Source organism: Musa acuminata, chromosome BXJ1-5 (genome assembly GCF_036884655.1).
Source record: "Musa acuminata AAA Group cultivar baxijiao chromosome BXJ1-5, Cavendish_Baxijiao_AAA, whole genome shotgun sequence".
Lineage (NCBI taxonomy): Eukaryota > Viridiplantae > Streptophyta > Magnoliopsida > Zingiberales > Musaceae > Musa > Musa acuminata.
The window spans coordinates 11,948,432-11,965,465 of NC_088331.1; the positions used below are offsets into that span (position 1 = coordinate 11,948,432).

Consider the following 17,034-nt stretch of genomic DNA (forward strand, 5'->3'; position numbering starts at 1 on the left):
TGAACCACTTGTAAGAGGGGTGTAAGAAGGAGGTTGATCTTCGCCTAGTAAAGGAAGATCATTAGTGGATGCCGGTGGCCTCGACGGAAGAGGAATCGGAGGAATGGATGTAGGTCACGATTGACCGAACCACTATAAACTACCGTCTTCTCTGGTTTGCATTTACTTCCTGCTATTACCTTACTGCAAACCCCTTCAATAGCTTATTGCCTTCAAGTTAAAACACAATCGAAACGATTTCAAACGAAACGTTGCTTTTATCGTACGAAGTTTCCGAAAGTGTTTAAATCGTCAAAAGTTTATCATACTTTACCATTGCACTAATTCACCCCCCCCCCCCCTCTTAGTGCCGCTCTGGTCGTAACAATTGGTATCAGAGCCCGGTATTTCTCATTTTGGATTTACACTCGAGAGAAATGACTCTTCATGGCTTTCAAGAGGGCTTATCGGTTGTTCGTCCACCGTTGTTTAATGGATTGGACTACACTTATTGGAAAACTCGAATAAGAGTTTTCTTGATTTCTATGAATTTGGATGTATGGAATATTATTGAAAACGGTTTTCAACTTCCCTCTAAACCGATGAACGAATGGTCGAATTTGGAGAAGAAATATTTTTCTTTAAATGCAAAGGCTATGAATGCATTATTTTGCGTTTTGGATAAAAATGAGTTCAATCGGGTTTCTTTGTGCGAAACGGCTTTCGACATATGGCATACTCTTGAAATCACACACGAAGGCACTTCTAGAGTTAAAGATTCGAAAATCAACATTTTAATGCATGATTTCAAGCATTTTCGAATGAAGCCGAGCGAAACCATTGTTGACATGTACACCCATTTTACGGATGTCGTCAATGGTTTACAAGCTCTTGGCAAATGTTTCTCGAATTTTGAACTTGTTAGTAAAGTTTTACGATCACTTTCTAAAGCTTGGGAATCAAAAGTAACGGCAATACAAGAAACAAAATATTTAAATATTTTTTCACTTGAAGAACTTATCGGCTCATTGATGACATATGAAATGGTGCGCAATGCACATGATGAACACAATGAACACTTGAACCACCTTCCAAAGAATAGGAAGGATTTGGAACTCCGGACAAATGAATACCACTTGAGCAATGACTCAAGTGATGAGGACAATGATAAACTTGAACTTCGAACACAAAATCTTAATAAGTTTATTAAAAAAAAATCTAAAATAAACAATGAACTTGAACGGAGGAAGAGGCCAAAGAAGAGGAAGGCAACCAAAAATGAATAAAAAACTTCCAAATATGAAACGACGAATTGGGCTTTGACGAGCTTCGACTACAAGGTAAGTAACTCAACTCTCTTGAATTATTTTGAAATTACATAATACTTTTCATGAGTTATTTTTAATTTAGTTTAGGATTAATTTTCTTAAAAATTACATGAAAATAAAAAAAAAAGAAAGCATGCTTATCATTCTAGTAATTTTGAAAATAATCATGAAAATTATATGTTTATGATAAACAAAATGATCTTGATTAAAAATGCCTTATGAAATGTGATATCATGCCTAATAAATTTATTTTTTGAAGCTATAAATGATGATGATGAGTTTTGGGTAATTTATAGTTTATTGATTATTGATGATTTTCATAATGATCTTTTACAATTTATGGATTATCGTTTTATACCATGATGAAAGTTGATTTCGAAAATGATGCACGGCTTTTGTATGCAAACTAAGCATGAAAAGATAGATTCACCTAAAAAGAAAAATGCATGACTACAACAAATAACTAATGATTTTGGTTGAAAATACTTTATACTCAATGAAACCATCATTGATGAATATACTTTATGATTAATAGTTTCTTTGGCTTATATGCTCTATCATGATAAATATTTTGAAAATAAAAATCATGTTTGATTTGAAGTAATGCATAATGATCATGCTTAATGATGCATTTTTTGATTTAACATAAAAGTGGCTTTAAAAAATGATGTATGTTTTGATTTGACATAAATGAAATAGGCATGCTTATATGAAATAGTGAAGTGTCATGCTTGACAATTGTATACTTAATGATGCATAAAGTTGTAATGAAAATATTAATATTTTAATACTATGATTTGATGATTTTATGCATGACATTGTAAAGTTATATATAATGAGGCATAATGATGAAATTGTGTAATAAAAATATTAAACATTTTGAAACCATGTTTTAGTGTCATGCATATTGATCATGCTTAATAAATCTCGAAATTATGCATGATGAATCTTACGATTTATGGATTATTAATTTTTACCATAATGAAAGTACCTTATTGATCTTTGTTGAAATAAAACTCTTTCGGTTTTAAACATGATACATGTTTTTATTTAGCATAAATGAAACAAAATCATATGTTTTGAAACAATCTAAAAGAGGAAAACATTCTTGAAAATTATTTTGCTCAATCTTATTGATTTTGATGAATCCATTTGTGTCATCTTTGTGAATCTCTTGGATTTTGATAATGATTTTGATTATTTAAATTTGAATAAATTTTTATCGAAATCACGATCTTGATCTCTTGAAATTTATAACATGAAATCCTTTATGAATCAAGATTGTTTTCTATTTAAAAGGAGATTTGTCGAAATGCTTCATAGTCATTTAGTATTCATGATCTTGATAATTATGTTTTGAAACTTTATGTAAACCAAGAATGTTCATCATGATTCTCTCTTTAAATATTTAAAGAGGAGAATTTTCTAGATGAATCATGATTTTGATGATTGAATATTTGATGTGCATGAATTGAGATCTTGCTCTCCTACTATTCTTTTTGCTATTCACCAAAAGGAAGACTAATTCTAATAAACCATGATATGCTATATGAATTTTATTGTATTCATGAAGTAATATCTCATCACTAATTTTTGTTTATATTCCTTCATGTGATGATATGAATGTATGAAACACTTATGATATGATTTTTTATACAATTCCATGTATTCGTGAAATATTTATCTCATCACCCAATTAATTCCTCTTGATACTCCTAATGTGATGAAGTGAAATTATGTATGAAATACAAATGGGGAGAAGTTTTGATCATGCATGGTAGGATATAATTTGACAAATTAATACCATCATGATATGAAACATTTATGATTTACAATGATGTATGCAATACTTGTACCTTCTAATTATGATGTGATGTATTACATATGATGTAAATCATGATTTAAAATACTATGAGTTGTTGCTAAAATGATGTATTATAAATATTGATATAGTGTTCTGTATCATGAATACTCTAAATGATGAATGTTTGGTATCATGATCAAAATGTTGATAAATAGTTAAAAATTTTCGTATCATATATGATATCCTCATAATGTTGATCGATTTATTCAATATCGTGCATGAAAGAATATAAGATTTTTGAAAATATGCATATTCTAATTTGAAAAATATGATGATGCACAAATAAGATTGATACTTACTTTTGTCATAATTGATGTAAAGGGTCTTCCCTTCTTTTTGACAATGACAAAGGGGGAGATAGCTAGCTTGCACAAGTCAAGAAGATGCAAAAACTTGATTGCTAGCTTGTCTATCTTAAATAGCAAAGATTGCTAACTTGCTTATTTCAAGAAGCAAAAGTTATCTTCTTGAATATCACTATCTTGCCTATCTCAAAATACAAAACATGCTAACTTATTACGGAAGCAAAATTGCTAGCTCAAACATTACAAAGGAAGCAAAAATTTGCTAGCTTGCAACTTGCATATCATGAAAATTGCTAGCTTGTAGTCTAAAGAGAAGCAATTAGTTGTTATCTCAAGAAAAGCAAACATGCTAAACTTACACATCTTTAATTGCTAGATTGCATGATGATAAAATTTGATACTATGTATTTCATGCAATGTATGAAACTTTTTATCTCTAAACACATAAGAGTAGGAACTTCTCCTTTTTGTTGATGACAAAGGGGGAGAAGTATGATGACATGACATGTTATGCATAAGTTTATGATGACATGTTGCTTGGATTCTTGAATCCAAGAGTTTCTATCAATAAGCCATATTGATAGGGGGAGTTTGTTTAAACTCCGGGAGTTAAGGTTAACTCCGTCATCAAGTGGTTGTCATCATCAAAAAGGGGGAGATTGTTGAATCTCGTATTTTGATGATGAAACCACTTGATATGTGTTTATGATTTAAACTGCATTTTGAGTGATACAGGTCTACTTGATCAGGATTAGATAGTTGACGCAGGAGGAATTGACGTTGCGCCGGAGGAGATCACGTTAGGATATTGGATGGCAGAAGGCTCTGGACGTCAGGCATTGGGCCATGAGCGGAATTGCGCCAAGGATATCGGGATTGCGGAGGTCAACTGTCGATTGGGCAACAAGCCACAAGAGAGGACGATGCGCTGAAGAATCGGATGAAGCGCTAACCAATAATGTGTCGGGCAACAGAATGTCAATTCGCGTTGTAATAATTGTCTAGATCGGAGTAGAGTTTTGGCTTGTGTGTGCAGGATTAACTACGATAACGACGAAGACATAAAGCGAAACAAAGTGTCGGAGTCAAGCGCAAAGGATTTGTTGCGAGTTCGAGAGTTCGACGGAAGTCCGAAGGTTCGTCGAGAATGCTGCCGGAACTAGCCAAGAATGAGTAGGAAGCTTGCCGAAGGGTTTTTCGGAAGCTCGCCGGAAGGTTCGTTGGAAGTTCGCGAAGCTCGCCGAGAAAGATCGGAGCTTGCTGAAGAAGCTCGTTGGAACTCACCAAGATCAAATCATGAAGTCTAGGAGCTTGCCGGGAGTCTGCAGAACGGTTTCTGAGAGTTTATCGGAAGACCACCGAAAGTTCGTCGGAAGCTCGCCGGAAGAAGTCTTGACTTACGGACTTTGTAATAGCTTAGGAAATGTCTTTAAATTCGTAGTTAGTACATTAATTAGGATTAGGATTAAAAGATAATCCTATATCCTAGTTAGGGGCCAATTGGGGCCAAAATTAGACTTGGTTTGGGCTAAATTTAAAGCTCAAACGGTGAACCGAAGGGTCTAGCAGTGGCACCGCCAGTCCACTGTCAGTGTCAGACACTGACAAGCGGTGGCACCGCCAACATCGGGAACCAAAGAGAATTCAAATTTTGGAGCCCAAATTTGAATCCTCTTGAGGCCTATAAATACCCCTCAATTGTCAGTTAAGAGAACAATCTTTTGAGAAGCTAGAAGTTGAGAAAAGCTTTAGGAAAAGTCTTGTTTTCAATAGCTTGAGTGTTCACCTCCTTTCTTTTCATTGAAATCTTTGTAAAAGGGTGAACCACTTGTAAGAGGTTGTAAGAGGGGTGTAAGAAGGAGGTTGATCTTCGCCTAGTAAAGGAAGATCATTAGTGGATGCCGGTGGCCTCAACGAAAGAGGAATCGGAGGAGTGGATGTAGGTCACGATTGACCGAACCACTATAAACTACCGTCTTCTCTGGTTTGCATTTACTTCCTGCTATTACCTTACTGCAAACCCCTTCAATAGCTTACTGCCTTCAAGTTAAAACGCAATCGAAACGGTTTCAAACGAAACGTTGCTTTTATCGTACGAAGTTTCCGAAAGTGTTTAAATCGTCAAAAGTTTATCATACTTTACCGTTGCACTAATTCACCCCCCCCCCCCTCTTAGTGCCGCTCCGGTCCTAATAATCTTCTAATGAACTATTGGAATGATTCGGAGAAGAAGATATTTTCTTTAAATGCTAGAGCTATGAATGCTCTATTTTGTGCCTTAGACAAAAACGAGTTTAATCGGGTTTCTACTTACGAAACGACTTTTGATATATGGCACACTCTCGAAATCACACATGAAGGCACTAATAGATTAAAAGATTCTAAAATAAATATTTTAATACATGATTTTAAACTATTTCGAATGAAGCCAAGTGAAACCATTGGGGACATGCACACCCGTTTTACGGATGTCATCAATGGTTTAAAAGCTCTTGACAAATGCTTTTCTAATTTTGAACTCGTTAACAAGATTTTATGATCGCTTTCTAAGAATTGGGATTCGAAAATAACGGCTATACAAGAATCAAAAAATTTGAATACTTTTTTGATCGAAGAACTTATCGGGTCTCTAATGACCTATGAAATGATGTTCAATGCACGTAAAGAACTTGAGAATGTTGAATCTCAGATTTTGATGATAAAGTCAATTGTCATTTGTTTATCTAATCTATATATTGAGATAAGTGTACAGGATTAACTACGATGGCAGTAAGACATGCAGCAGGTGTTGAGCCGGAGTCAAGACCAAGATCATGTTGGGGGTTCGAGAGTTCGTCGAAAGTCCGGATGGTCATCGAAGGTTCTGCGGGAACAATCTGAGAAGTCCATGGAGCTTGCTAAAGAAACTCGCCAAGAAGATAGTCGCAAGTCCAGGAGTTTACCGGGAGTCCACCGGAGCATCGCCGAGGGTTCGTCGGATGTTCGCCGAAAGCTCACCGGAAGAAGAGATTGATGCACCGGAACACGATCTGTAGTATCGATGTCTTAGTTGTCATAGTTAGCATGTAGATTAAGTTAAGATTGGGAGGTGATCCCATTGGGGCCAATTGGGCCCTTAGTAGACCCAAATTGGGCCGAATGGATCAGTCCATTCTGACCTAGAATTCCTGGCCGGCGGTGGCACCACCCAAGAGACTTGGTCTCCCAGGAATTCTGGGTGATAGTACCGCCCTTGTCTGGTGGTGGTACCACCGATAGTTATTACTGGTAGCGATGGTACCGCCCTTGTCAGGTGGTGGTACCACCCCTGTCAGGCGGTGGTACCGCCTGAGCTCGATTTCCGAGCGATGTCAGGCGGTAGTACTGTCCAGATTGAGCGATGGCACCGCTCAATGACAAATGATAGGCGGTAGTACCGCCCAATTATGGCAGTGGTACTACTAGGACCCTGGAAATCCGGGAATGGACACTTTTGAGCTCCAAATTCAAACTGATTGGGGCCTATATAAACCCCACCCTTTCTGCATGAAAAGGAAACCAAAAAGCTTGCTTTTATTCTAAGTATTTGAGAGCTTAAAAGTGTTGTAAAAGCTAGAGTTCTTCTTCCTCTTTCTTTCTAAGTGTTGATCATTCGAGGAGTGAAAACTTGTAAGGGTTGTCTCCTAAGCCCGTCCAAAAGGAGAAAAGCTATAAAAGGGTGCTTAGCCTTCGCCTATTGAATGAAGGCCTCTAGTGGACGTCGATGACTTCGTCGGAGGAGGAAGCCAAAAATTGGATGTAGGTCAAGATTGATCGAACCACTCTAAATCTTGGTTTGCATTTACATTCTACTCTTTATCTTAACTGCAAACTGCCTTCGTTGCTTTACATCAACTATACTTCCATTTGCTCTCAAGTTGAAGATATTTTCGAAACGATTTTCATCAAAAATAGATTTCATCGTACGAAAGTCGTTTTAACCGATGAAAGTTTTTCGCTGCACCAATTCACACCCACCACCTCCCCCCCCCCCCCCCTCCCTTATTGCTTTTAATCCTAACAATTGGTATTAAAGTGGGTTCACTCTTAGTTGGATTAAAACCCAAGAGATATGGCATATGTCAAAAATCAAGAGGGTCACTCTATTACATGCCCGCCCATGTTCAATGGGACAGACTACACCTATTGGAAGACCCGAATGAGGATCTTTCTTATTTCCATGGATGTTGAACTTTGGAATATTATTGAAAATGGATTTTCAAAGTCTTCTCTTCCAATGATCAATTAGAATGAATTGAAAAAGAAGACTTTCACTCTTAATGCAAAGGCTATGAATGCCTTATTTTATGCACTTGATAAAAACGAGTTCAATCGTGTTTCGATTTATGAAACTATATTTGATATTTGGCATACACTCGAAGTGACTCACGAAGACATAAGTAAGTGAAAGAGTCAAAAATCAATCTTTTAGTACATTCTTACGAACTTTTTCGAATGAAACCGAGCGAGACCATAAGTGACATGTACACCCGTTTCATGGATATCGTCAATGGTCTAAAAGGACTCGGTAAAATTTTTTTAGATTTTAAGCTCGTTAATAAAATTCTAAGATCTCTTCCAAAGAGTTGGGACCCTAAAGTCACTATTATTCAAAAGGATAAAGATTTAAACAACTTCCCTCTTGAAGAATTAATTGGGTCATTAATGACCTATGAAATGACTTGCAAAGCTTATGAAGAGCATGAATATATCCTTACAAAGAACAGGAAGGATATGACACTTAGAACTCTAGAAGAATACTTGAGAGAAAACTCAAGTGATGAGGACTTTGACGATGACTTCACTTCTAACAAGGAAATTTAAAAAATTCATTAAAAGAAATAAATTTAAAAATGACACTAAAAATAAATTTGAAACCAAAATGGACCTAGTTATTTGCTACGAATGCAAGAAGCTGGAACACTATAAAAGTGATTATCCCCAAGCCAAGAAGAGAACACCAAAGAAGAAGACGCTCAAAGCAACGTGGGATGACACAAGCACATTCGAAGAAGAGGAGTCCAACACCGAGCAAGTTGTTCATTATGCACTCATGGCAATCGAAGAGGAGGTATCAAATTTAATTGATGCAGATTTATCTTTTGATAAATTGTTAAATGCTTTCCATGATTTATTTGATGAATGTAAAACAATTAGTAAAAAATATAAATTGTTAAAAAAGGAGCATGATATTCTTGTTAGTAATTTTGATAAATTAAAAATTAAATATAATGATAGTTTAGTTCCATATATGAAATGCCATGACTTAGAAATACTCTAAAAGGAAAACTTACTACTCAAGGACACATTAAAGAAATTCGAGGTTGGTAGCAAGTCTTTGAATATGATCCTTACAAATAAGGGTCACGTTCCTAAAAGAAGTGGAATCGGATTTGTGGAAAATCTTCACCAAAATCCAACCACCTTCATTAAAGGCCCTATCTTGCATGTTTCGCACTAAAACAAATGCAACTTTTGTTGCAAACATGGACATAAAACTTATCATTGTCCATTCAAGAAGATTAGTCCTAACAAATTGATTTGTGTTTCAAAAGGAACCATAAAGAACTCCATGCAACATGATAAACAATTTAGATCAGTTTTTGAGGCACCCAAGATTAAATGGGTACCTAAAAATCATCTTTTGTAGAAACACATACCATCACAAGCTAGGAGCAAGAGATGGTACCTTGATAGTGGATGCTCAAGGCATATGACCGGAGATCCATCTCAATTCTCTAAGCTCACTAGCATAGACAAAGGCTATGTCACCTTCGGAGACAACAACAAGGGTAAAATTATTGGGAAAAGATCCATAGGTAACAAATACAACTTCTTTATTGAAAATATTTTGTTAGTTAATGGTTTAAAACATAACCTCTTGAGCATTAGTCAACTGTGTGATAAAGGATATATTGTCAAATTCGAATCTAATGCTTGTATCATTGAAAAACCACACAAAAACATATCTATGATTGCATTAAAACAAAATAACGTATACACCATTGACATCAATGATCTTTGTAATGAAATGTGTTTCTTGGTTTTGAATGACGATGCTTGGCTTTGACATAGAAGATTAGGTCATGCTAGCATGAATCTAATCACCCAAATTTCATCCAAAGAACTTATAAGAGGAATTCCTCATATCATATTCATCAAAGATAATGTATGTAATGCTTGTCAATTAGGAAAACAAATAAAGTGTAGCTTCAAATCTATGAATCAAATAAGCACCTCTAGACCTTTGCAATTGATCCATATGGACTTATTCGGACCAATCTCTACATCAAGCCTAGGAAGTAGCAAATACGTTTTTGTTATTGTAGATGATTATAGTAGATACACATGGACTTATTTCTTGAAACACAAAAGTAAATGCTTTAGATATTTCACCAAGTTTTGTAAACTTGTTCAAAATGAAAATGGTTCTATGATTTCATCAATTCGAAGTGATCATAGTGGTGAATTTCAAAACTGTGATTTCCAAGAATTTTATGAATCTAATGAATATAACCACAACTTCTCTAATCCAAGAAATCCTCAACAAAATGGAGTAGTAGAAAGAAAGAATAGAAATTTATAAGAAATGACAAGAACCATGTTGAATGAACATAGTCTACCCAAATATTTTTGGGCCGAAGCCGTAAACATGGCATGCTATGTTATGAATAGAATTCTAGCAAGACCCATACTCACCAAAACCCCTTATGAGTTGTGGAACAATAAAAAACCCAATGTTTCATATTTTAAAGTTTTTGGGTGCAAGTGTTTTATATTGAATGAAAAAGATGCCTTAGGAAAATTTGATGCTAAATCCGATGAAGGAATTTTTCTTGGTTATTCTTTGATTTCTAAAGCATTTCGTATCTTCAATAAAAGAACTTTAATTATAAAAGAATACATTCATGTTGTTTTCAATGAGATTTTCGAAATCAAGAAAAAATGATTTTGATGATGATGTTAATTTCGATTCCTTGAATTTAAATGAAACCCCTTCTCCAACTAGCAACTTGGATGCATCCACTTCCGAAACATCCTTACCCAAGGATTAGAAGTATGTAGATGCTCATCCTAATGAGGTAATCATAGGAGACACATCTAAGGGGGTTCAAACATATTCTTCTCTTAAAAATTTTTGTGCAAACGCCGCTTTTCTCTCCCAAATTGAACCTAAATGTATTGACGAAGCCATGAAAGATGATTCATGGATTATTGCAATGTAAGATGAGTTAAATCAATTTGAGAGAAATGAGGTGTGAAAGCTTGTTCCTAGGCCAAATGACCATTTAGTTATTGGTACTAAATGGGTCTTTAGAAACAAGCAAGATGAATCTGGTACGTGGTTAGAAACAAGGCTAGATTAGTAGCCAAAGGTTTCAACTAAGAAGAATGTATTGATTATGAAGAAACCTTCACTCTTGTGGCTCAATTCGAAGCTATAAGGATGCTCCTTACCTATGCTAATAGTAATAATTTTAAGTTATTTCAAATGGATGTTAAAAGCACTTTTCTTAATGGCTTTATTTCTGAAGAATTTTTTGTTGAACAATCTCCCGAATTTAAAAATAATAGTCTCCCTAATCATGTGTTTAAATTAACTAAAGCTCTTTATGGTTTAAAACAAGCCCCAAGGGCTTGGTATAAGAGACTTAGCTCTTTTCTTATTGAAACAAATTTCTCTAAAGGCAAGGTCGATACTACATTGTCTATCAAAAAATTTAAAAATAATTTTCTCATTATTCATATTTATGTTGATGATATTATCTTCGGTTCTATGAACGAATCTCTTTGTGAATCTTTTGCTAAAACTATGAGCCTTGAATTTGAAATGAGTTTGATGAGAGAATTAACCTTCTTTTTAGGCTTATAAATTAAGCAACTAAGCAATGACATCTTTATTAGTCAAACTAAATATGTTTTAGATTTGCTAAAAAGATTTAATATAGATAGCTTAAAAGCTATCATCACTCCTTTGAGCACCTCCACTAAGTTAAAAATTGATGAAAGTGGAGAAAGTTTTGATCAAAAAACTTATAGGGGTTTGATAGGAAGTTTACTTTAACTCACTACAACTAAACCAGATATCATGTTCAATATAGGACTTTGTGCTAGGTTTCGATCGAATCCTAATATATCTCATCTCAAAGTAGTTAAAAGAATACTTAGATATTTTAAAGGTACCATAAATCTAGGATTATGGTATCCAAAATCCGAGAATTTTGAGCTGATTGCTTATGCTAATGTAGATTTTGTTGGGTGTAGACTAGATATAAAAAGCACATCAGGAACATATCAATTTTTAGGACATGCCTTTGTTTCCTAGTCATCTAAGAAACAAAACTCGGTTGCTCTATCAACAACCGAAGCTGAGTATATTGCAACTAGTGCATGCTGTGCACAAGTTGTGTGGATGGAAAATACCTTAGAAGATTATAAAGTTCATCTTAAAAATATTCCCATTAAATATGATAATACAAGTGTAATGTGCTTAATAAAGAATCTCATTCAACACTCAAGAACAAAACATATTGATATTACACATCACTTTATATGAGATCATGTCACTAATCATGATATAATTATGGAGTTCATTGACACTAAACATCAATTAGCTGATTTTTTACAAAGCCTTTAAGTGAAGAACAATTTGATTTCATTAGAAGAGAATTAGAAATGTTGATTTGTCCGAATGCATGAACTTATTAAATTGGTTTTTTGGACTTTCTTGATTCTATGATCAATCACTTAGAAACTCAATGCTAAAAATCATATGTTACATGATTACATGCTTTAATAACATGTTAGAAATTGTATGTCTTGATGCAAAAATTTCCATGATGATAAGCATATTTTACCTTCATGATTGTGTTTGAAAAACTATGGCAAAACTTTGTCCGAATGCATGAATTTGTTAAATTTTATTTTCGGACTTTCTTGATCCTAATAATACATGATTTAGTATTTCTTTTCCGGACTTAATGTAGCTTTCATGAGCCTATGTTATATCAAGTTTATTTTATATCAATGATCCATGATTTTTGACATATGGAATTGATTAACAAATGCATCTCTCATGAATTTACCTTGTGAAAAATAATTTTTAATCGAGAAATGGATTTGATGAAATGATATGAATTTCTTCTTGATAAAGGAAGATTTATTTTTGAGATGAACACTTACAAGGATTTAATTCACATGCATATCTTGATCCTTATAAAAATGAAGTATGATTTAATCTCTTATTGTTTTTTAACTTCATTCATGATAGTTCACAATGACTTTCCTCCTTGATGCAAAACGTCAATAACAAAAAGGGGAAGAAGTAACGAAAGCTATCTCCATGTCATATTTGCTTAGAAAATTTGTATGTACGGTATGTTATCACTTATTATTGAAAAATGATATGAATCTTTCTATGACATGAATCTTTACCACACTTATTACTATGTTTGAAATACGCTTGAATCATTCTCCTTTTTGTTGATAATAAAGGGGGAGAAATATGTGGTAAATTAATGATAGAATATGTGATAAATTGATGATAGAATTGCTATGATTACCATATTTGCATTATGTTAAGATATCAAAAGCTTACATCGTAATTTTACAAATTGATATCTTGCCATATGATGAATTGCTATGATAGAATGAATTGCTATACATAGAGCTTATATTTGAAATATTTGCATTATGAGCTTGCATCGTAATTTTACAATGTTGATATCTTACCATATGATAAATTGCTATGATTGCCATATTTGTATTGTGTTATCTCAAGAGATTATATCGCAATGTTACAAATTGATATCTTGCCATATAATGAATTGTTATGATTGCCATATTTGCATTGTGTTAAGATATCAAGAGCTTACATCGCAATGTTACAAATTGATATCTTACCATATGATGAATTGCTATGATTGCTATCTTTCATATTTAAAAATGAGACTTGAAAATGGATGTCAAGCCTTGATATCATTTTTAGAAAGATATATCATGATAGGAATCATGATGGGGTATTGATAAGTTTAAAAGAACTTAACTTATCAATATGTCTCTTGAATTCAAAGGCTTTGAATTCAAGAATAACTTATCTCAAGTATGGCATATAGATAGGGGAAGTTAAGGTTAACTCCATCATCAATTGATTGTCATCATCAAAAAGGGGGAGATTGTTGAATCTCGAATTTTGATTATGAAGTCAATTGTCATTTATTTATCTAATCTATATGTTGAGATAAGTGTGCAGGATTAATTACGATGGTAGTAAGACATGTAGCTGTTGGGAAATCATAGGGGGCGACATCATATGCGCAGCGGAAGAACAAGAAAACAAAAATCCCCGATTCCCAAAAAGATGTTCATCGTCGTGCGAAGATTGGTGCGCAAAATCCGCAAAAAACATAAAACTGCGTATAGAGATTGTGTTACCTAGGGAGATCGTATATCCCTGTTTCCTTGCAGATCCTTAGGAGAGGGTGAAGGAGGTCAAGCGTCCTCCTCTCTAGCGGTGATCCACACAGCAGGGTTGCGACGACGCTCCTCAAAACTCCAGGCCTACTCTGAGGGGGAGAGGGAGAGGAGAATAGGAAGGGCAAGCAAAGACTCTAGCCTATGAGGCTGTGAATCCCTCCTATTTATAGAGATCCCGTGTCAAACCCTAATAGGTCCTTCCCTAGTGGGTATTGGATCTGCATCCAATAAGACAAGGGCTCCGTCGGATATCTCATATCCGAACCTCTACTCATCGCAATGCCTACCATATGTGTGTGACCCTCTAGGCCCAATATCGAGCTGGCCGTGAGTCATACCTGTCAGAACTCCTTCTGACTGAGTGAATTATTATCTCTGTAATAATTCACTCGACTCATCGACTACGGAAGTACTAGGCCACTACGCCGTAGTCCCCAGACGATACAGGGGAATCCAATCCATTGGACCTGTCTGTCCTCAGTTACCATGTAACTATAGTCCCTCATCCATCTAATATCCCAGAGACCGTATATCGAGCATGGTGCTGTCAGACCCATACAGTTTCTACTCGAGTCTCGCTCTAATCGGATTCTCCCGGAGAACTCTTTCTCTCTCAACCCGAATGACCCTGGCCAGGGATTTGTCTGAGCAAGAACACATGGGATATTCCTCTCATTATGTCGAGAGTGGATGATCCTCTATTGACACTCAATAGCCCTCGTAAGGTCGACTACCACTCCCAATGACCAGCTGTACTAGATCTGGGGACAGCCAAACCTATAAGTCTGGTATCAAAGAGTGGAGCACTCATACAGGACATCCTTGGTGTCTCAAGTCTAAGGACTAGATACACCACTAGGACTACGGAATCGCTGTCTGACAATAAGGCATCATCAACCATCCAGCATTCCGTAAGCGGATCAATCAGTGAACTCATTCTCCAATGAGCACCTGTACTGTATCCCTAGTGTCCCTACACGAGCAGCTATGAGACCAGCTGCATCCATCATATGGACGGGTATACAGCACACCAGTCTATCCGGTTATCACGATGTCCCTCTCGAGTAACCTATGACCGGGATTATTTAGGATATGTGTTTAAAGGTGAATCGATCTCATTATCGTGATCTCATCACGATCCGATTCCCATTGCACAAATCCAAGGACATCACAATATATATGCATTTATGCAATAGTTATAAAGTGATATATGCCAAAATATAATAAGCAAAAAGATTCTGTATCAAGTCACACGTGCCATCACTCACGTGATTGGCTTGCTGGGCACCTATGACTAGCAATCTCCCACTTGACCTAAAGCCAATCACTTATGTGTCTGATCCCCATCAGACTCCTGTGACGCTCATAGACAATCTGAGACAACGGCTTTGTCAGTGGATCTGCAATGTTATCTTCGGATGGAACTCTTTCCACTACTACATCTCCTCGGGTTACGATCTCTCTTATAAGCTGGAACCTCCTCAGAACACTTCTGATGAGACCCGGGTTCCCTTATTTGAGTAATCACCCCATAGTTGTCGCAATATAGGGAGATCGGCTCCTCACTATCCGGCACGACTCCCAAATCTGTGATGAACTTCTTCAACCAGACTCCCTCCTTTGCTGCATCTGATGCAGCAATGTACTCCGCCTCTGTGGTCGAGTCAGCAGTGGTATCTTGCTTGGAACTCTTCCAGCACACTGCTCCTCCATTCAAGGTGTACACATACCCTGAATTCGACTTGCTATCATCGACATCAGACTGAAAACTTGAGTCAGTGTAGCCTTCAACCTTAAGGCTATTACCTCCATATACTAGTAAAAGATCCTTAGTCCTTCTCAAGTACTTAAGGATACACTTTACTGCTTTCCAGTGCTCCAAGCCTGGATCCGCCTGATACCTGCTCGTGACACTCAAAGCATGCGCTATATCAGGCCTAGTACATAGCATGGCATACATGATAGACCCTATTGCTGAGGCATAAGGTATCATATCCATGTTCGCCCTTTCTTCTGGAGTCTTTGGGGACATACTCGTAGAAAGCGATATCCCATGTCTCATCGGTATGAGACCTCTCTTGGAATTTTCCATGCCAAACCTTTTGACAATAGTTTCTATGTACCTGGACTGGGACAAGCCAAGCATTCTTTTGGATCTATCTCTATAGATTCTAATCCCCAAGATATAAGATGCTTCTCCTAAGTCCTTCATGGAGAAGTGTCTAGATAACCAAGCCTTTACTGTGGATAGCATTCCTATGTCATTCCCAATGATGAGGATGTCATCCACATATAACACCAAAAAGCTAATAGCGCTCCCACTTACCTTTCTGTATACACAAGGCTCATCTTCGTTCTTAACGAAGTCATAAGATCTGATTGCCTCATCAAATCTTATGTTCCAACTTCGGGAAGCTTGCTTTAGTCCATAAATGGATCTAAGCAACCTACACACCTTATCTGGGCAGTTTTTGGACACGAATCCCTCAGGTTGCATCATATACACCTCCTCCTCCAGGTTCCCGTTGAGGAATGCGATTTTCACATCCATCTGCCAGATCTCATAATCATAGTGTGCTGCAATAGCCAATAGAATTCTGATGGATTTTAGCATTGTTACGGGTGAGAAAGTTTCGTCGTAGTCAACACCTTGCCTTTGACGATACCCCTTAGCCACTAGCCTTGCTTTATAGGTCTCTACCTTTCCATCTACTCCGATCTTTTTCTTAAAGATCCACTTGCAACCGATGGGTACAATACCTTCGGGTGCATCAACTAGGTTCCAAACTTTATTGGAGTACATAGAATCCATCTCAGAATTCATGGCTTCTTTCCACTTCCCGGAGTCTATACTCATAATAGCCTCCTCGTAGGTCTGAGGATCAATATCCTCTACATCCTCTGCTCTAATATGTCCCACATATCTCTCAGGAGGATGGGATACTCTATCAGACCTGCGTAAAGTTGATACTTGTGTATTAGGTACCTGAACAGACTCGAGCTGTAGAGTGGTGCTTGAGCTTGGTTCTCCAACCTCGCTCAATTCTATCATTCTCCCACTGTC

The 17,034-nt window shown here is 36.2% G+C and overlaps 1 pseudogene; it reads right to left on the reverse strand.

Moving 5' to 3' along the window:
• LOC135673895 (noroxomaritidine synthase 2-like) overlaps positions 1-17,034 on the reverse strand; it is a 96,707-nt pseudogene that overhangs the window by 67,766 nt on the left and 11,907 nt on the right.